General features: G+C 48.6%; 1 protein-coding gene across 2 annotated transcripts in view; it reads left to right on the top strand.

Annotated features, from left to right (window-relative positions):
* Window positions 1–21,079, top strand: part of RNF41 (ring finger protein 41) — a 34,323-nt gene continuing 13,244 nt past the window's right edge. The window contains exons 1-3 of one of the 2 annotated variants that reach the window (XM_048832039.2): window positions 1–111; window positions 3,556–3,741; window positions 14,254–14,429. The gene's annotated coding sequence lies outside the window, so the exon portion shown is untranslated. The remainder of the gene's footprint in view (window positions 112–3,555; window positions 3,742–14,253; window positions 14,430–21,079) is intronic. The other variant, XM_048832037.2, reaches the window with a different exon arrangement.

The raw sequence follows: 21,079 nt of genomic DNA, 5'->3' as shown, positions 1-21,079 counted from the left end.
GGCGGGGGGTTGCGTAGCAGCGCCGGGGCCGGGCGGGGGGCCGGGGAGGCTGCGGCCGCCTCTGAGCCCTGCAGGGTCCCGGAGCAGCCCGAGGAGCCGGGGCTCGGCGCGGTACGTTGGTGGGAGGGGGGTCGGTCGGGGGGAAGGGTCTGGGGAGGGGGGTCGGTCGGGGTCTGGGAGGGGGGTCGGGAGGGGGAAGGGTCTGGGGAGGGGGGTCGGTCGGGGTCTGGGAGGGGGGGCGGTCGGGGGGAAGGGTCTGGGGAGGGGGGTCGGTCGGGGTCTGGGAGGGGGAAGGGTCTGGGGAGGGGGGTCGGTCGGGGTCTGGGAGGGGGGTCGGGAGGGGGAAGGGTCTGGGGAGGGGGGTCGGTCGGGGTCTGGGGGGGGGTCGGGAGGGGGAAGGGTCTGGGGAGGGGGGTCGGGAGGGGGGAAGGGTCTGGGGAGGGGGGTCGGTCGGGGTCAAGGGTCTGGGGAGGGGGGGTCGGTCGGGGTCTGGGGGGGGGCGGTCGGGGGGAAGGGTCTGGGGAGGGGGGTCGGTCGGGGTCTGGGAGGGGGGGCGGTCGGGGGGAAGGGTCTGGGGAGGGGGGTCGGTCGGGGTCTGGGAGGGAGGTCGGGAGGGGGAAGGGGTGGGGGGGCCGTGGGTGGAGGTGGCCCAGGACGAATGATCTGGTGGGGGGCTGTGGAGGGGGGGCCCTTAGGGCGCTGTCCGGTGTTACAGGGCCCCCCCCGGCGTGTGGGGTGGCCACAGGGACCTGGCTCGTTCAGGGCAGTGACTGGGACACTTGCTGCCCAAACTGTTTTTTTTTTTTCTTTGCAAGTTTAGTGATTAAGCAAATAACCCGATGTAAAAACCCCAAGATCCTTCCCCTGCCCTGTGCGTCGGCCCCGGGAAACGAGCTCTAAGACGTCCTGACCGGTGCCCTCTGACTTTAATGTCTGGGAATATTTCATATCCTCCGCATCAACCTGGCCCAGGCTGGTGGAGTCCGAGCTGCTTGGGCTGCTGCTAAACTGTTGCTGAGAAAATGGGGCGAAATCACTGTGGTTTGGGGAATAGGGAGGTTTCGCCTCCTCGTGTTGCATCATAGATGCTTGGTGCCGCTCACAAGAAATGCTCTCCCGATAGGTTCCCACGGTTACTTTTTAATTGGGCAGGGAATTGTCGCTGTTATGGTGAATTACTGAAATGTGTAGCCTCTGGGTGCTACTTTAATTCAGGCAGGATTGTGGCCCTTTCTTTTCCTATACCCCCGTAGGAAAGCACAGCCTAGAACACAGTGGCATGCAGAGACAAGAGGTGAGGGAACTGATCAAATATATACAGTGTCTGTATATGAATTATATAGACACTCTGCACTGATAAAATGGAATGTGGAGAACATTTAGCACAGGGGTTGGCAGCCTTTCAGAAGTGGTGTGCCGAGTCTTCATTTATTCACTCTAATTTAAGGTTTTGCGTGCCAGTCATACGTTTTAACGTTTTCAGAAGCTCTCTTTCTATAAGTCTATAATATATAACTACACTGTTATTGTATGTAAAGTAAATAAGGTTTTAAAAATGTTTAAGAAGCTTCATTTAAAATTAAATGAAAGTGCAGAGGTGCTTCTCCCCCCCCGGACCAGTGGCCAGGACCTGGGCAGTGTGAGTGCTGCTGAAAATCAGCTCGTGTGCCACAGGTGGCCTACCACGGATTTAGCACGTTGTGGTTTTCTAAGTGCTGTATGAATCTGTTGTCCTTCAGAGCTCAGTTGTTTGCTCAGGCCTTTGAGGAAGGGTCTGGGGTGCTGTTCCCTCTAAGTTGTGCGTGCACACACAGATCCTAAACCCCGCGCACACAGCAAAACACCGCGCACACAAAAATGTGCACAGAAGAATTTTTTTGCGCACACGGCCTGTCAAAAATTAGAGGGAATGTTGGTCTGGGGTGTGGGGAAGTGGGGACTGAAGTAGAATAGAGTTTATGGAGGGGATGGTATGATGGCATAGCCTAATTTTGGCAATTAATTGATCTTTGACTATTAGTGGTAAATATGCCCAATGCACTGTGATGGGACACTAGATGTGGTGGGATCTGAGTTACTACAGAGAATTTTTTCCTGGGTGTCTGGCTGGTGAGTCTTGCCCAAATGCTCAGGGTTTAGCTGATTGCCATATTTGGGGTCGGGAAGGAATTTTCCTCCAGGGCAGATTGGCAGAGGCCCTGGGGGTTTTTCACTTTCCTCTGCAGCGTAGGGCACAGGTCACTTGCTGGAGGATTCTCTGCACCTTGAAGTCTTTAAACCATGATTTGAGGACTTCAGTAGATCAGACATGGGTCAGGGGTTTTACAGGAGTGGGTGGGTGAGATTCTGTGACCTGCGTTGTGCAGGAGGTCAGACTAGACTATCATAATGGTCCCTTCTGACCTTAAAGTCTATGATTCTATGATAAATGTGAAATTACTTTACTGTATTTTCCATAGCAGGTTCAGTAGTGACAAACGTGCTTTTTATTGTGATAGTGAATTTTGGGTGCTAGACTTACAAAAAGTACAAGGTGTGATGGTTCCCAGTTCATTCCTGCATAAATGTCACAGGGAGATCGCTAGGGTGTCCTAGTCGGTGGTGGTTGGAAGAACTATATTTGACCGGATTGTGTAGCTTCAGAAGTTCTGTATTTACCTATAGGGGAATATATGCTTTCTCCCAATGCTTCCCTTTCTGTTGTGTGAAATCATTCCAGGACGGAACATTCCTGATCTGAAAATTCTTTACCTGAAATTGGGTTATGTCCCTACCGAGCATCAATCACACTGAAAACTTCTCTTAGGCCTTGTCTTCACTGCCACTTACAGCGCGGACAGTTTCCTCGCTCAGGGGTGTGAAAAAACACACCCCGAGCGGTGCAAGTTTCAGCCCACCTAAAGTGGCAGTGTAGACAGTGCTCCAGGGCTGGGAGCTGTTCCCCTCGCAGAGGTGGTTTTATTACACCGTTGGGAGAGCCCTTTAAATTGAAAACTTCCCTGTACCAGGCATATGGCAGAACACCTGACTGAATGTCTGTTCCCTAAAACACATGGGAGCATCCAGACCTGAAGCAAACATTTTGCTACTGAAATGATGCAGCGGGCAAACTTTTAGCGGCATGGAGAACAAGGTGTAATAAAAGGCCTTGGGCACAAAGTGGTATTTTTCCATGTGGCTCACATGCTTCAGTTCCTTGTCCTTAAAGAGGATTTGTATCGGTTCTTGTTCAGAAGAGGAATATGTTGGCTGGAAAGGCTCAGACTGTACCGGGCCTGGTTGTATACGCAGCACAGGGTGTGCAGCCTCGTTAGGCAGGTTATAAAAATGTTACAAATGGTTTGGAGCAAGTGGCTTTTAAGAAATGCGGGTGTATCTGGTGGGGCAGGAGGGATGCACGTGGCTAAAGGCATGTGGTCAGTGGAACAGGAGTTCCTGGATAGAAAGGCTTAGGCCGTCTTCCACGTGATGCTGGGAGTGCAGCGCGGGGAGCCGCATACCTTGCCATATTTCTGTTTACATTCCTCCTAGTCTTCTCCTTGTTCCTATTCACAGGTCAAGCCCGTTTGTGACCTCCTGACTATTCCTGTGGCAACAGGTCTTGGTCACAGGGAAGAATGACGTTTTAATCCGAACGAGGAGGAAGGGAAAAGATGGGCCACTGGGAGCAGCTGCTTAAAAAGAGCAATCAAAACCCAGCCCTCTGTCTTTGCCAGATTGGGAGGAATTCTGCCACAGAAGGTAAATACTTCAGTTCAAATCCTCTTCCAGATCTCGATCAGCCGAAGCGTTTAATTAAAAGAAATTCAGACACGGGAGTGTTCAGAACCAAATCAGCAGCTTCATTTGTAAAGAACACTGTGTGGGGATGGTGGGGAGGATAGTCCCCCTCTTCTGTACAAGCTAAGGGGCTATAATTGAATTGAGATCACACTTGTCAAAAAAAACTTCGTATCTGCTCCAGTTACAAGAGATGCAGGTACAAGCTCCAATCCTGCATTGGGAATCTTATGGGCAGACCCCCTGTGGCCATGATAAGCCCCTCTGATTTCACTGGAGCTCAGCATGAGGATCTGCCTGCCCAGACCCTGATGCAGAACCTGGCCCTTACTTTGTGCAATTGACAGTGTCTTGTCTGGTCACTTTCAGTGCTTCTTCTGTATAGTCCGTTTCGCCCATGGTGAAATGGTTATTGTTCAGGTTAGTTTACTGCTTAGGGGTCAGGGCCCCATTGTGCTGGGCACTGTACAAACATAGAACAAAGGCCTTACAAGACCCCTCCATATAAACATCTGCAGGGGACAGCAAACACATTATTCAATTCCAGGTCATAACTATTTCAAGGTGGCTCTGTCAGAAACTGGATTTGGGGGGAGGGTGGTAAATTATTTGAAAAATTCAAGTTGTGTTCCTTTAAGCACTCATCAGAATGGTTGACCTTAAAGTTCTGATTGGATTTTAAAAAAATACCTCACCCACCCACCCCCGCTGTTTCTGCTTGATTTCCAGGGCACTTTTCTTTTCTGTGACAGTCTAGAATTTGAGAGTTAAAACATCCCTGTAAAATTACCTAATGTCTTTCTAAGGAGGCAGATTCGCCATAACTTGCAGTAAAATGTGTAATTCATGTTGGAATCTGGAAAGGCCTCCTAGCTGGTAGGAATGATGACTGGAGGCCATTATTTAAAAAAAATAAAAAATTTAAAGTTTAGTTGGGCTGCATAGTGCATGTGAGCGTTTGCAATAAATCAATCAGCTTGGCTAGGCTTCTTCACAGCAGAAAACAATAAATATTTCTCATTGAATAGATCCTTGAGCAATTTTATGCTGTAAAGACAGATCTGGTTTGAGGTTGGTTTGTTTATTACTCATGGTGTCCTTTGCCTCCCACCCATGTAATCAGTCACTGGCTTTTCTTTCCCTCCCTCCAGTGTTCCCGTCTGCCTGGGTTCTTATTCCCAGTTTTTCTCCGTGGGTGCTCCAGCCCCGGAGCACCCTCAGAGTTGGTGCCTATGGTTCTGCTGTCCTCAACACAGAAAACCCCCAGGGGATGGAAACCTAACGTATTGGTTTTTTGAGCTTAGCCTCTGCAGAACCAGATACGGAGCATGTAAAGGTTGTCAGCATTAACAGCAGGGAGTACTTGGGGCAGAGGGATGCAGGGGCTCAGATCCCTCTGGTTAAGCAGAGCGTGGTCCCAAAGGCTGGTGTATTACCTGGCCAAACGGCAGAGATTGTGGGGGTGGGCGAAAGCAGATTCCTCGTACCACTAGCTAAAATCCATGTGGTGTGGGAAGGTTTGGAAAGTGTTTTGACCATGGGGGTAATGGAAAATCTCCTTGTCGACCTGCTGCTTGGTAAGGATTCTTTCTATGTTGCTCAGGTTAAAGTATTTGCCCGCAGCAAGGAGGAGTTTTATGCTGGGACCCCCGAGGGAAAGGGTAAGGTCTCAGGAACCACTGAGAGAATGGGAGAGAATCTTGATTCCTCTGCAGCAGGGGGAAGCCACATGCTTCCAGGTGGGAGGGTGGTTGAGACCAAGTCCTACACTGCAGTTAGAGGCAGCACCACCTCAGGAAGGGAGGGGGGTGTAATGCCTGCCAGGGAGAGAACTGTCCAGGTTGTTAGCTGCCAGCAGGTTGCAGATGAACCAGAGGCAGACCCCTCTCCAGGGAGCAGAGAGCAATGTGGCCCAGAGGAGAGCCCAGAGAAGGTGCAGGGGATCTCAGAAACCACTGAAGTGGGTGAGGATTCCTGTGACCCTGTAACACAAGGAAGCAGGGTGCTTCCAAGTATGGGAGGGGCTGAGACTAGCTCCTTTCCAACAGAAGGCAACATGCCCCAGGATCGGGGGCAGGAGAGGGGTTGTCAGTGACCAAGGAAACTGCCCCAGTTGTTAGCTGGCAGAGTTTTGCAGATGAGCAAGGGATAGATCCCTTCCTAAGGAGCACAGAGAGATGTGTCTTAGAAGGGGTCCCAGAGGTGGGAACTGGGGAAGGAATAGTGGGGGTACAGGTTGTGTTCACAGTGATCACTTGGGAGAGGATGCCCAGGACTGAATGGCTGGGTCAACATCCGTGCACCCAGGCACTCAGCCTGTGCCCCAGGTTTTAAGAGGGAACTGTGTAACCGACGTCCTGGAGGGGAGCCATCACACAGCTGACTTCTCAGGGACAGAGAAAGGGGTGGCGGAGGACACCCCAGTCCAGGGCCCAGTTTATCAGGATGCTATTTCTGGTACGTTTTTGGAAAGTAACTGGGTCCCTTTACATCAAGATGCAGCTCCAATGCCTGGGACAGCAGAGGAGTTGGAACCAGGAAATTGCCAGGTGGTCGCTGTCACAAAGTGCGGGGGAGTCAGGGCCCTGCACCCCCCACTTCCTGCGATTCACTGTGACTCTCAGCCAGCCAGTAACAGAAGGTTTATTAGATGACAGGAACCCAGTCCAAAACAGAGCTTGTAGGTACAGAAAACAGGACCCCTCAGTCAGGTCCATCTTGGGGGGGTAGGAAGCCAGACCCCGGTTCTGGGCCTCCCTCCGTTTCCCCAGCCAGCTCCAAAACTGAAACCCCCTCCAGCTGTCTCCCCCCCAGCCACACTCCTGGCTCCTCCTCCAGCCTTTGTCCAGTTTCCAGGGCAGAAGGTGTCACCTGGGCCCCCAACCCCCTCCTGGGCTCAGGTTACATGCCTCATCCCTCAAGTGAAGTCACCCCCTGATATCCCACCACCATCCAGCACCAATGCTGTGTCTAGCCCCTGCTATTGACTGTTTCCTTTCTAGCTAGGGTGTCAACTGAACTATTGTCAAGGAGACTGTCTTTTTGAAAAAGCTATTATGTCCAGTGTTGAATAAGAAGCAATGAGTAATTTGAGGGGATTTTTGTAACTGTGTGTATTTAAATTCCACTTTGCTGGCTCTGATTTGGTATCTCCTAATAATTTTGCTGTCTTGGAGTGATAAGGCAGGGAAGAATCTTGAACTTGTTTAACTTTATTTGGGGGGGGAAAATCTGCTTTCTATCAGCACAGGGGCAACTGTGCTATTACATAAGTGTTTCTAATGTGACTCTCTTTTAAAAAGTGGCACAATGTCTCACACACATTGTGAAAGCTGAATGGCTCTGCAGTAATGTAAGGAGCATTTTTAGCATTGCTCAGCGTGCTGGGAAAATGGTGCCTTCTGATTATCTAATGGTATGAGACCTGATTTCCCACTGAAGTTCATGTCAAAACATTCATTGACTTAATTCCTGGCTCTGATTGCTACCAGTTATCCTTTCCCCATTGTTATCCACAGGCACATTGTGTGTCAGCTCTTTGTGGCAGGAGCTGTTCTTTACTGTATGTTTGTATAGCACCCAGCACAAAGGGGCCTTGATTCTGATCAGGGTGTGTGTGCGCTACTGCCAGTAGAAGTGAATGCCTGGGGCTTTCACAGATCTACTAAGCAAGGTTCCTGCCCCAATGATCCTGCAACCTGACTTCTCCCTCTTCGCCTCTGCTGGTAGACATGCTGTGGGCTGCATTCTGTGCCACGCTGCATTTCTCTGCCAGCCACAGGGGTTACTGTTTGTTATATAAGCACTTCATAGGCTGGAAAGCCATACATGCAAGGGGGACTGGGGGGGCTTGGGAAACGTATAATCGGAGCTAGTGACCCAGAGGTTAAAGGCCTCACTTCAGTTTCAGCACAGATCTTTATTGGCCAAGGTTGTTACCTCCTGTGCCCCCATGTGGAACGAGTTTGTTTCTTGGGACAGCTCTCTGTAGACACCTGTGCGCCTCGCAAACACACTTGCCTCTGATTGGCCCATAACTGGAAGCGGCATCAGAGGCCAAAGAGTTAAATGGGACACGAGACCAAACTTTTCTCTCGCCTCCTTAGGTGGGGCTCTGGGGCATGCTAGAAGCACATTCCTGGCCACCGTACCTGTGCTGTCTCCGCAGGGAAAGCCGGAGTCCACAGGACTGTCATTCAATCACCAGCACTAAATCTGTGTTTTAACAAAAGCCACTGGATAAGCCACCCAGGCTGGAGTCCGGGTTCGTGTCGGAAACGTTCATTCACTTGGGTGTGATGAAGGCCAGTTTCGGGAGCATGATGTTTTGGAAAATAATTAAGCGGTACTTTTTCTCAGGGAGTAACCAGTAATGTGCTCGGGCTGCAGAAATACACAGATCACGATCACTGTCGTTCACAGGAGACAGCACTTCTGGTCTGTGTGTGCAGTGCCCAAACATCCTGATTAAGTATATTTTCCCACTCAAGCAGAAATGCTTTATGGGTAAGTACCTTTGGGTGCCTTAAATCTTTCCTATACCATCCTGAATAGTCACATACCTGATTTTTAACTCTCATTTTCTAACAATACTGACCACCTTCGGAAAGCACTTTGAGATCTAAGGATGAAAAGCCCTAGATAAGAGAAACCACTGGTATTTACAAATGCATTTTTGCATTTAACAATGCTGTTGATACATACATCATTGTGTACTGTGGCTCTTTGGTTTCAATTGATCTAAAAGTGGGTATAATGGAAGTGTTTTTTTAAACAATGAAGGGCATTGTCCGCTTTCAAGAATGGGTTTATATAAGATCCTCATTCAATTGTTCATTTTAGTGAGACTGCCTATCTAGAGAAGTCAGAAAATTTTTCCCCTAGCAGGTGGGCGGGGCACTTCTTCCCTTAAGGGATTTGAGTCCTTTCCAGTAATGATTTGTGATCGTGCCTACTAGGTGCTTAGGAAGGATGGTCTTTGCTCTGTGGAGCTTACAGTCCACTCACAGACAAGTAGGCAGAGGTCGGGGAAGGGAATAATAACAATATAGGCAATTTATGTACAAGTCAAGTTATATCTATGGGAGTTGTGCAGTTGTCTCTTTCGGTATTAAGCTTCCTCTTAATTAGGGAGTATGTGTATGTCTGACATTCCACATTTGTTGCTTGCTTGAACCACATGAAGGAAGGGCACAGTGTATAAATCACCAGAAGTCCTGAAGACTGACTTTCAAATGCATGAACCTGAATCATGGGTGGGATTGCAGCCTTTCAGTTCTACAGCAAATCTTGTCATAGGGCAAAGGTATTTCTAACATGTAGCAAGTTATTAATCAACGATAAAAGCACACTTCTACCGGACTTTTGTTTACTACAATCGCTATAATGATCAGAATTGAGATTTCTATCTGTGATCTTACCTTGTGCATTACTTTCACTCTGGTGTTGCTAGTCAGTTACATCGCTCAGGGACTGCTTGGGTGGAGGTCACATGCGCACTCTTGCCCTGGCCCTGCAAAGGTTGTTTGGCCAGTAATGGCAGCCGCAAAGCTGAATCTGAAGAGGCAGTGGGCTGAGACAAGGAAGGGGAGGAGAGATGGGCTCATTGGCATTACACTCGGGCTCATCCAAAAGACCCTTAAACGCTGGCAGGAAGCAGACAATCCCTTGACAACTTAAGAGGTCAGGATGTACGGTCAGAAATCTGAATATTTGTAAACTCAAATCCACAACATCCCTTAAACGACATGAGCTGCAAGGATGGCCTGTGTACGGCTCTTGGGTAGGAGTGGCTTGGAATTAAAATAGTCTGTCAGCGACTCAGGAGGCTGTCAAACCGATGTGAAACCTGTTTACTGTCCTCGTTTATATTGGCTCTGAGCTGATCGTGGATGAAGGTACAACAGTTAAGGCGATGTTTTAAAGTCATGCTGTGAAAAGAGAATGTTGCATATTGGCTGACGCCACAAAAAACAGCCAGTGACCTTGTATGTCACAGCAAAGCCACAAGGGGCTTGTTTTGCTGCAGAATCATATGTTGAGGGCAGTGGAATATGAGTCAGGGATGGGGGGAGAGAGATTGATACATGGAACCACCAGACTGAGTACAACTGACGTGATGTTTCCAGAGAACCCTGGGCTCTAATGCCAGTTTGCTTTCCAGAGCTTCCTAGCTTGCTACAGCTCAAGAGAAACTCGTTCATTGTGAGTCTGAGCCATGATTTTAACCAGGCCGATGGATCGCCACAGTCCAAACTACTGGGCTCAACAGGGCTTGAATCTGGCACTTGAATGTTTTACAGATCTGTTTTCATTTAGTTTCATAATTGATCCCATAGCTGTGGTGGAACAGAGCTGCCGTCTCTCCCTGATCGTAGGACTGGAAGCAGAGCTCACTGTGATAACTGTTGAGTTCTGGGGAAGCAGGCGGGCACAAGCCATACAGTGTTAATTCTGTAGCAGCTCTCCAGGCCAAGGGAAGGCCAGGGGACAAGGTGTGCTGCACATGTGAAGGACACTGGCCTAAGTGTCTCATCAGGAAGACAGGCAAAGCAAGCGGAGTGCTCTGATTGCTGAAGGAGGCTTGCCAGGCCGAGGGAGCAATGCCTTTGGCTTGCGTCCAAAGCAGTCGACACATCTCTAAGTTAGTTTTTTCTGGGAAGCTGCATGGATTGTGCATTCATGTCTCTGCTTCATGGTGTGAAGGGTTAACTTGGCTTTGCGTAACTCAGTGAATGGTGAGCCAGGTTGTTTCCAATAACAGCCTGGAGGAGGCTTGTCAGAGTGTTTTTGCTTTAACCTTTAAGTAACTTATTTTGGTGGCGAACTCTATTGCGTAAAGTCCAGGTCTCCCCTGTTCTTTAGGATCCTATCCAACTCCTGTTAAAGCCATTGCTAAGGCCTTTAGATTGCAAGCTCTTCTGGGCAGGGGCTATCTTCATGTACCCTTGTACTGTGCTGCGAACAGAGATGAATAATACATTGATCATGTGATGCTAGCGTGCCTCATATTTTAGGTCCCTAAAGTGCTGTGTAAACACTCAGGTTATGTCTTCACTGGAGTGTTACCCTGGGCTCTTACCAAGGCATTGTCCTTGTCATAAATATAAAGGGAAGAGTAAACACCTTTAAAATCCTTCCTGGCCAGAGGAAAAACCCTTTCACCTGTAAAGGGTTAAGAAGCTAGGATAACCTCGCTGGCACCTGACCACGATGACCAATGAGGAGACAAGATAATTTCAAAAGCTGGAGAGAGGAAGCATATCTAGCTAGATTACTTACTAAGTTCTAAGACTCCATTCCTGTTCTGTCCCTGGCAAAAGCATCAGACAGACAGACGGGGAGGGAGGGAGGGAGGGAGGGGGACAGGCTTTGTTTCTTCCTCTCCCCAGCTTTTGAAAGTATCTTGTCTCCTCATTGGTCATTGTGGTCAGATGCCAGCGAGGTTATCCTAGCTTCTTAACCCTTTACAGGTGAAAGGGTTTTTCCTCTGGCCAGGAGGGATTTTAAAGGTGTTTACCCTTCCCTTAATATTTATGACAGTCCTTAACGCCCTTCCATCCACACACAAACTTCTCTCCCGAGTTTAATGGTGCCTTCGTCCCTGGCTAGTGGGCTGGCTGTGGGTGTGGGCTAAAGCCTGGATTCTGCTTTCGCTCAGACTGGTAACCTGCCCACTTTGCAGTCTAAATCCCTTGAGTGCTGACAGTCCTGCAGTGCCTTCCCACAATTCCCCACACACTCCCAGAAGGACAGACAAGTTCTTTCACAGTTCCCTGGGAAAGGATCAGTGACTCAAGTTACTATGATCCAGAGAACCAGCGAGGATGCAGTATTCTACTGTGGCTTCCCAGTGTGGCTGCTCACGTCTGGGCTAGGCTAACATGGGTGCAGATCACCCGAGGTAACTCTGCAGTGAAGACACATCCTCTCATCCTTATGTCACACCTGTGAGAAGTCACATTACAGATCGGAAAGCTGAGCTATCGGGTGGTGAAGTGGCTTGCCCAGGACTCTGCAGTGAGTCGGTAGCAGATCCAGAATTGGAACTGGTGCTTTCCTGGCTCTCAGCCTTGTGGTCACTTGGCTAGACGGGAGGTTCTCACCACGGGCTGTCGAGCACTTAGATTCATAGATTTCAAGGCCAGAAGAGATCATTGTGGTCATCTAGGCTGACTTCCTGCGTGACACAGGTCATGGGACTTCCCCAAAATAATTCCCTGAGCAGATAATTTCTTGTCACTATTTGCTGCAGGACGTGTCTTGGGGTCTTGTGCAGCAAATACTATGCACTAAAATCTCTGCAGACTGCTGCTGGGGGTCATTAGTTTAGGAAGTCTTTGTCTGATGGGGGTAAACTGACTTAGAACGAGGGTTTTAATAGTGGAGTTGGTGCTTCAAAATACAGGGTTTTCTCATACGGGTGGGAGGGACTGCACTGATAACAGAAACCTGATCAAATGGTTTCCTAGTATGATGTAAACGAACAAATTCAGAGATGGGATTAATTCCTCACCATTGTTTCAAAGTATGTACATTAGGGCAACAACTGCTGGCAATGGTGGTGGCTTTCTAGAGATTAGTGAGAAGAGCAAAGAAAATGTTAGAATCTTATTAAATAATTTAAACTACAGTTCCCGTAATTCTCCTGTAACTGATATCAAATGAATTTGATCTGGTGGGTTATGATTTGAATACCTTTCCAAACAATTATCGCCACGATCCATGTTACCTGTCTCGTGTGTGGCTCACATGTTGGCATGAATGCATCAGCGCCTAAATACCACAGTGTTGGGCTCTATGGATATATCAATTTCACAACATAATTGCATGTTAAACGTGTATAAAACTACAAATGCTATTACTGAGTTAAACCTTTTCATTCCCTGATTTTCCCTCTGAGTGGAGCGCACATTCTTTAAAATTGCTAAGCTGACTTCCTGGATGCATACGAGTGCCATCAAAGGCATTTTGTACTAATGCTGCGTGGGTGAGTTCTTTGATCACCATTCGACTCGGTGCACATTTGAGTTTCTGTTCAATTTCTTGCTCTGAAAAGATAACTGATGCCTCAGAGTTGAAGCTTATGGTTAAACAGCTCTGTTCCTAGTCACTAGTGTTTGAGCAGTCAGTGGTACAGTTGTCTTGTGCCACAGAGAGGTTAATAGGTGAAGAGCCATGTGCTGTTGCTGTCTTTTTCTCTCTAAATCACTGTGGCAAGTTAGTGGAAAAATCTTACTTAAAAAAAAAAAAAAGACTCTTGCAAAATTTCAAGGATATAATTTCTTAAACCCTCTGAATTTCAGTCAAAAAGTCCATTACTGGCATGGAAATAAGTGTCCTTACCAGCTCTACCAACCAGGTGGCATTATTCACTGTTGGCTGCTTTCAGGCCCATACTTTAGTTTTGTTTGGCCATCCAGGTCATAAGAAGCAAGGAAAAAAGTACCCATAAGTATTCTTGGTTGTGCACAAATTTCATCCCAGGTTTTAGAGAGACAAGGTGGGTGAGGTCATGTCTCTTATTGGAGCAGCCAGACCTGCAGAAGAGTTCTGTGTAAGCTCAAAAGCTTGTGTCTCATGCGAACAGAAGTTGGTCCAATCAAAGCTATTACCTTGCCCACCTTGTCTCTCAAAGATCCTAGGAGGAACATAAGAATGGCCGTCCTGGGTCAGACCAAAGGTCCATCTAGCCCAGTATCCTGTCTTCCAACAGTGGCCAATGCCAGGTGCCCCAGAACAGGGAATCATCAAGTGATCCATCCCCTGTTGCCCATTCTCAGCTCTGGCACACAGACGCTAGGGACACCATCCCTGCCCATCGTGGCTAATAGCCATTGATGGACTTATCCTCCATGAACTTATCTAGGTCTTCTTTTTTTTTTTTTTTTGAAAACTCAGTTACTTAGCAGAGATGGGGACTGAAAGAACAGGGCTATAACAACACTGCATATCCCAGATTTTGTCTAAGTTGCTGTTCCTGTCTCTGATCTTTCTTTACCTCGTGGAGTGGAGTTAAGAGCAATTAGGCTTTGTCTTCACTGCTTTTAAAAAACAAACAAAAAAGAACAGGTGGGTTTTTATCCTCAGAGTAATAAATGTGTGAGAGCTATTCTGAGGTAAAAACAATGAAGAGAAGACACTTCAGGTTCACCCCAGGTAAGCTAGGTGAGGTCAGCACTATGCCCCTGCCTGCTGCTGACCTCGCGTTGTTCACCTCCGTAAAACTAAAGTGCCTTCTCTTTGCTGGGTTTTTCCCCCTTAGTGTAGCTCTCAAACATTAGTTACCCACTGGTAAAAATACACCTTTTTAGCAGTGAAGTCAAGGCCTCCGTCCCCATCTCTGCTAAGTAATTGAGTCTGTCAGTGCTTCGTCCCCCACATCCACCCTGGCTAAGCGTAGATCAGACAAAACTCCTCAACAAAACTAAGTACGAGCTTTGGCCTCTTAAAAACAGAACTCTGCATTTCCAGGTCTGACCATTCAAGCCCATGTTCTCCGTGTGGTTGAAGCCACTTTCAGCACCTACAACCACTAAGGGTAATTCTACGCTGGAAACAGTAACCGATTGATCTGGAAAACCTGGCACATGAATAAAGGCTCCAGCTACCAATAAAACAGGCCGTATCAGTTGGCAGAAGCTGCCCAGGTAGGAGACTTAATAAAATCCCGCAAAAGAATCTAAATGAGCCTCACTCAGGAGGAAGCTGTGGGTGGGAGCCCCGTGTCCCCAGAATGCGTGCACGCTTTATCGAGGGACTAACAAATGAAAGTGTGACTTTTATAGATGGTTATAATGTGCTGTTGTCTAACTTCCACGTGGGGCCGGAGTAACTGTCTCATCTCTGCAGGGCAGTTCAGCTACACAACCTCTGTTCTAAACTCTGTGGGAGATGTGGGTCCAAAACTCAGTCTTGCTTTGATCATTTACCCCTTGATGTTTGTCTCTCTCACATGGGCTCCAAGGTGCATTTTGCTATAAATAAATTCCTCTCTTCCCTTCACAGTGGAAGGGTTTCACATTTTCATCTGAGCAGAGAGGTGGCACGTGCCTGTGGTTTCCAGCTCAAGGGAAACTTTGGATCCCACTGCTTAATTGACATGCTGTCTGAATGTGTCCTCCTACCACCTCGCTGTGCTGTCTGTCGGAACGACCTTAGCTCACATTAGGTTTCTGTGCCACGCGTCATTCTGTCACACTTGCATTGCACTGTTAGAACTAGGTTGCTGGCCAGCTAGGTCATGCAGATGGCGTTCCAGCTGGCTTTACGTGCTGCTGCGTGTGCAGGTTCAATGTCGCTGCAGTTAATAGTCGGCTTCAGAACGGGTCACGTTGCTGTCAGTGACCAGCAGCATCTGCTTTGTGCTGTAGAGGCGCACTGGGATAGTGAAAGGTCAGTGTTGGAGCCCCCTGTCCCAGAGCCGTTGGGTCACATCTCTCTCTGCTATACCGATTCCACCGTGTGGTTTCCACTCCAATCTGGGACGAAGTGAAGCTAGGTGGCAGAGAGGAAGCTGCAGCGGATGAGACTGTGCCGGGAGCAGCAGGGCTACATGAAGGCTGGGGCAGAAGATAGTGGGGCTAGATGCGCAGAAATGTTGCACATCAGAAACCCGTGGCAGGCGGGAGTGCTTCGGCTCTCTCCATGGCCGAGCAGCTCATTTCTTCTCTCAAGCTTGGTCTGTGCTTGGTGTTTTACCAGTGTAACGATGCCAGTCGGGAATTGTTTTGTTTTTTCCGGACCTAGCTTTGCCAGTGGAACTCGCAGGGTCGGTGTCGTTATCCTGGGGCAGGATAGCTCCTCGAGTTTGGCCGACCTGGCCTCACAGGCACAGCTCTGCTGGTATAACTCTGTCTGCACTAGCGGTTCTGCCTTTTCTCTGCTGGCCTGGATTCCCACTGGCAGAGTCAAAGCTGCAAACCTTAAGTGTACACAAGGCCTTCGATTCATTCACTCTCTGTCTCTCCCATCTTCCCCTAAACAATCTGCTTATCAGTCCAGAGCTGTGTCTGTGTGGGCTTGGGCTGCCCCCTCCCAAAACCGGCTCTCACCCTCGCTGAGAAAGCAAAAAGACTGCAGCAGAGGCTCATGGGGGGGAGGGAGTGTTTCTAGCCAAATGTTTCAGAGACTTTGCAACGCCTGTAAATGACCCCCTCTAAGCACCAACTGTGTGATTCCCTCAGAATTCATCTGTCTTGGTCCTGTACTAGCTTAAGCAGCTGTGACAGATACTCACAGCTGCCCCAGTGCTTCTCCTCCACGTGTCGAATGCCTGTTACTTTCCTTTGCCTCTTAAGACCAGAACTCTGGGCTCCCCTTTTCTGACCATTCCCTATCTGACCACTAGATTCTGCTTCCTCCCTCTGGTTGAAGCTACACAAAACACGTGCAGAAGCGAAAGTCCAGTACTGCCACGTCCCTTGCTTTCGCCTTTCATTGGAAGCTCTCAAAGAGCTTTGAACACTTACATGAATATCTCTGGGGGAATTCCTATCGGACATACTTTAAAGATGGGAAAACTGAGGCACAAGGGTCATGCCCAAGATCACAGGGTGAGTCAGTGGCAGAGCTGGGAATAGAACCCTGGAGTTCTGGCCCCCAGTCCTGTGCTTTAACTACAAGAGACACTCCCTCTTGTGGCCTTCTTGTTTTCCCTTTGGTTTTAATGTACTTTTCTGGCCCCCAGGGTTTATGAAATTGGGAAGATTATACAAATAACATTGCTTACAGAACAGGTTTCCTCCAAGCTCACCCAGGTGCAGTGCTGTTGGCAGACCTCGTATTGGCCGTAATGAAAACAGGGTGTCTGTTTTCTGAGAAACTAGGCAAAGCTGGAAATCTGAGACTTCCAGCACAGGCCGTAATTAAGTTTGATTTAGCAGATCTGTCCAACAAGGTCTGGCTCTCATTATGGACTAGTCTTTTGCATCTGATACTTACTCAGTAAATCCACCAGCTGGGTGTATCTGCTGTCAGAGGGGACGGGTGGAATAACTTATTCACCAGATTCGACTTGACAGATCCCGAAGTCGAAGTGTGTGGTCTTGCGCGCTGTTAGTGAAGTTCTATCATCCTTGGCCTGCTGGAGCCGCTACATGAGGGGTTTAACTCCTCACTGGGTCTTTGGTTTTCCCAGGAACAGTTTCAAAGGTCGCTGCTTTGCATTTTACATTTGGGAGGGTTATTTCCCACATGATGATGATGCTGAGCTCCGACCTCAGGTGGCTTCTAAATAAGTAGCTGCCGTGACTTTGCATGTTCTGCGTTTAGTGCAAAGTGTGTTTGTAGCCTGCAGTTGTTAGTGAACTAAATTGCTTCACTTCCAGCATTTTGGCCTGGGCTGCTCATAGCAGACCAGGACTTGAGTTAGGCCTTTTTTATATTGTCTGTTTCATCCCATATCCATCGTCTCTCCCCTCTGGCTGTAAAACAAGCCCATCAAAGGCCTTCATCGGCACTGCCTGTCTAGAGTGTCTCTTCTTTCTGCTTAAGGCTCTATACTCGAGCTTCACAGCTGGGATTTTCAAAGCAGCTAAAGGGGAATTAGACTGGGGATTTCCAAAGGCAGGGTGTCTCTCTTGGGCTTGCAGGGAATGGACCTCAGTGGTTCTCTTCTACCTTTATGATCTTCGATTGGACTTGATATTGCTTTGACTGTCGGTATATTTACTCTACAGTTACTGGATGTTGTGTGCTATTGCTGTCTCTGCTGTGCAAGGATCTATCAAATGAAGACCCTTTATAAAAACCCAGAGTGGTAACATGTAGAAATTGATGCTCAATATTTAAACAGTCACTCCAGAGCAAGGCTCTCCTACAGCATCCGCAGGGTTTTTTAGGGTAGAGTTTTACATATTCAATGCCTGGGGTCTGGTTCTGATACTCAATCCGCCAACTAATGGCGGACCATTCTGAATGTTCCCTGTTGCCATGTTGCTCAAGCCATAGGTTCTATACCCCAGCCATATAGAACAGCTGGTTATTTTGGACCCCAGCCATCTGGAGACTAGATGGATTCCCCCCCCCCCCCCCCCCAGCCAGAATGATTTTGTTCCAATCAGACTCACAATACACTTCGCTGCTCAGTCCTGCTGCTTTCTGTTCTTTCTAATGCCCTGTTCCTTGTTTTGTGTGTTGTCCATAATGAGTATAATGTCTTCAGGGCAAGTAACGGCCTTTACAGCCCCATGTTGGCACCATACAGATCACAAGTAAAGGATAGGAAGTGCACTCTGAAGCGCTGAGCCAGCAAACCCAACAGAGAGATGACGCATCCATCTTAGCAAATATTTCTCTTGTGAGCATTCAGCGTGAACATTTAATGGTGCATAGATCCAGTGCGTAAATCTCACTTGGCCTTTCTTGATGGGCAGCAGCACAAGGCTGATGTGAAACCTAGAGCGGCTGTTATGGAAGCGAGGAAGATGAATTGGGTGGGACAGAATACGGGCGGAGGTCTTTATCCTCCGGCCTTCAAATGACTCAGCGGTCTGCGTCGGTAGAGATGAGTGTGCCCTAGAGCCAGTGGATATCGAGCAGACACACAGAAAATCTGTTCCGTAGATAGTGCCAAAGCCATTTTAACTCGGCAGAAGGCTTAGTTCACTGGGAACCTCTGGGATCCAGAGGACACACATTTCAGAGGGGTAGCCGTGTTAGTATCAGCAAAAACAGCGAGGTTTTTGTGGCCTTGTGGCACCTTTAGAGACTAACAAATTTATTTGGGCATAAGCTTTCATGGGCTAGAATCCACTTCATCGGATGCATGGAGTGGAAAATACAGGAGGAGGTATAAATACATGAAAAGATGGGAGTTGCCTTACTAAGTGTGAGGTCAGTCTAATGAGACAACTCAATTAACAGCAGGATACCAAGGGAGGAAAAATCACTTTTGTAGTGGTAATGAGGGTGGCCCATTTCAAACAGTTGACAAGAAGGTAACAGTAGGGGGAAATTAGTATGGGGGAAATTAGGGTTAGGTTTTGTAGTGACCCAACCACTCCCAGTCTTTATTCAGGCCAAATCTGATGGTGTCCAGTTCACAAATTCATTCCAGTTCTGCAGTTTCATGTTGGAGTCTGTTTTTGAAGTTTTTTTGTTGAAGAATTGCCACTTTTTTAGGTCTGTTATTGAGTGACCAGGGAGATTGAAGTGTTCTCCTACTGGTTATGAATGTTATCATTCCTGATGTCAGATTTGTGACACAAACACGCTGTGGCAAAGCCACGTGAACGTATGCCTTGTGTAGTGTGGAAATGAACCTTGGACCTCCATGCAAGAGTGCCAAATGGTTTTTTGGTTAAAACTCTTAAAAAGCTGTTAATCTCCCTTTTGCTAATGGAAACCGCACTCTCAGCACTTGACTCTTCCTGGGGCGGGGGAGAGCTATCTTGCTTGGAAAACGCACCATCGTTACCACGGAGATCTTCTTTGAACTCTTGGTGTTACTGCTGACGTAAATATGGGCAGACTTGCTTTCCAGGGCTGTTGGGTTTTGGGGAAGAAGAGCTGCAACCTCCTTTGCTATCCCAGACTGTCTCTGGCATTCCTGGGCCATCTCTAGTTGCCGAGTGAACTGATGCCAGGCGACTGGATTGTGATGGGTTAGTTCAGGAACTGGGACAAAACTCAAATGCGTTTAACGCTGTTAAGAGTTTTTGGGGTACTTGGACCAATAGGATGATAGCTTTCAAATGAGTGACAGGGTAGGTGGCGACTGGCTGGCTTACCTTTTGATGTCATAATCAACCCCCTTACTGGTTGGCTTATGGAGCGGAGAGGAGCAGCTCCAGTCACAGGCCATGTGCTGACTTCTTAGTTCAAGGGTTAGGAGCCTTATGTCTCCCCATAGCAACTTTTTGGTCTAGGAAGATCCTCTGTAAGAAATGGGGGGGACCTTTTAGACCATCATTGCCAGCTGCTCTGATACCCTGGAGATGTGAGTGGGGTTACCATCTTCCTGCGGGATCTGTTTGGTGAGGGACCGTGAAAGGACCTTTGTCCCAGTGCAGGGCCTTGTAAAAGGTTGCGGGTAAATGCAGGAACTTCATGAGGTGCACAGGTACTCCTGTCTTTTTACCTCTGTGTACTGTGATAGCAACTACAGACCCAAACAAGGTCAGGGCCCCCCCCTCACTGGGCACTATGCTGACACCCCGGGCCCTGATGTGGAGAGCTTAGAGGCTAAATAGAGCATGTTCCCCTGAGGGGTGGATGGTGTCACATGACTCAGACCATTCGCACCTCTGAAACATTTTGATGTTGGTTGTGATCATGTTACATAATCTCCACAGCCATCCTCTAATGTTCCCGCACACCTGGCGTGTGTAGGAAAGACTGGAAGCCCACGGTAGCCCGGTGAATTCTGTGGGGCTCTAAAAGTCCTGTGTCTTGAGGATGCGTAAGTGACTCATTAAGACACCTGGAATTAAACCAGCACCTGAAGTTTTACAGTACCGGAATCAATGGATCCGGTTCTCGAATCCTGACTTAGGAGCAGAAGAGCTGTAGGGATGTGGGAATAACTTGGGCTATGCTATTCCTGTACTCCAGACGTTACAGGGCTCCTGTGTGAACTAGATCCCTGTCTCCATCTGGCTCTTCTGGGCACAGGGAGCAGCTAACCGCAGACAGGGTGTGGCATGCTCACCGCTCGAGCAGGCTTGCGAGAGGAGAAGCCCCACTTTAACCAAAGAACGGACACTAGGATCCCTGAGTACTGGGCAGGATGCCGGAGTTCAGGTGGCGCTGTGTAACCAGCTCGGGTTGACTGTAGTGCATGGGAACCTGCTGTTGGAGAAAGGGAATGGAAGCTGCCAAAGGGAATCCGTGCAATGGAGAGGATGATCGGGATGCAGTTCTGTGGGGGAAGAAACTTGAGAAATTAGGGCTAGGGTCAGGGCTGGAAGGGACCCTCCTCGGTCATCAGGTCCAGTACCCTGCGACCGCAGACATCCCATTCGTAAACGTATCCAGCTGGGGTCTCGCTGTTGTTTTGTGCCGTGAGGATTTCCAGACGGTGTTCCTGTAGCGGGCAATGGCCCAGGGGCATCCGCTGCAGGGGCACTGTGCTATTCAAATTACCCTAGCGCCTTGAGACCCTGTCTGAGTTTGCCAGCTCATTGTGCCAGGCACGGCTCAGATATCTACTCAGGGACTGACAGAGCCTACGTAGCTGAGACGGGGTGGGAGGGGAAACGGCGGCAGAGAGAGGCAAAGTGACTTGCCCAAGATCACCCTGTGTCAGTGGCAGAGAGCGGAGCTAGAATCCTGGTGGTCTGAGCACATCTGGTGCTTG

Source organism: Caretta caretta, chromosome 20, assembly GCF_965140235.1.
Source record: "Caretta caretta isolate rCarCar2 chromosome 20, rCarCar1.hap1, whole genome shotgun sequence".
In the NCBI taxonomy this organism is placed as follows: domain Eukaryota; kingdom Metazoa; phylum Chordata; order Testudines; family Cheloniidae; genus Caretta; species Caretta caretta.
This window is presented reverse-complemented; position numbering and strand designations above follow the sequence as displayed.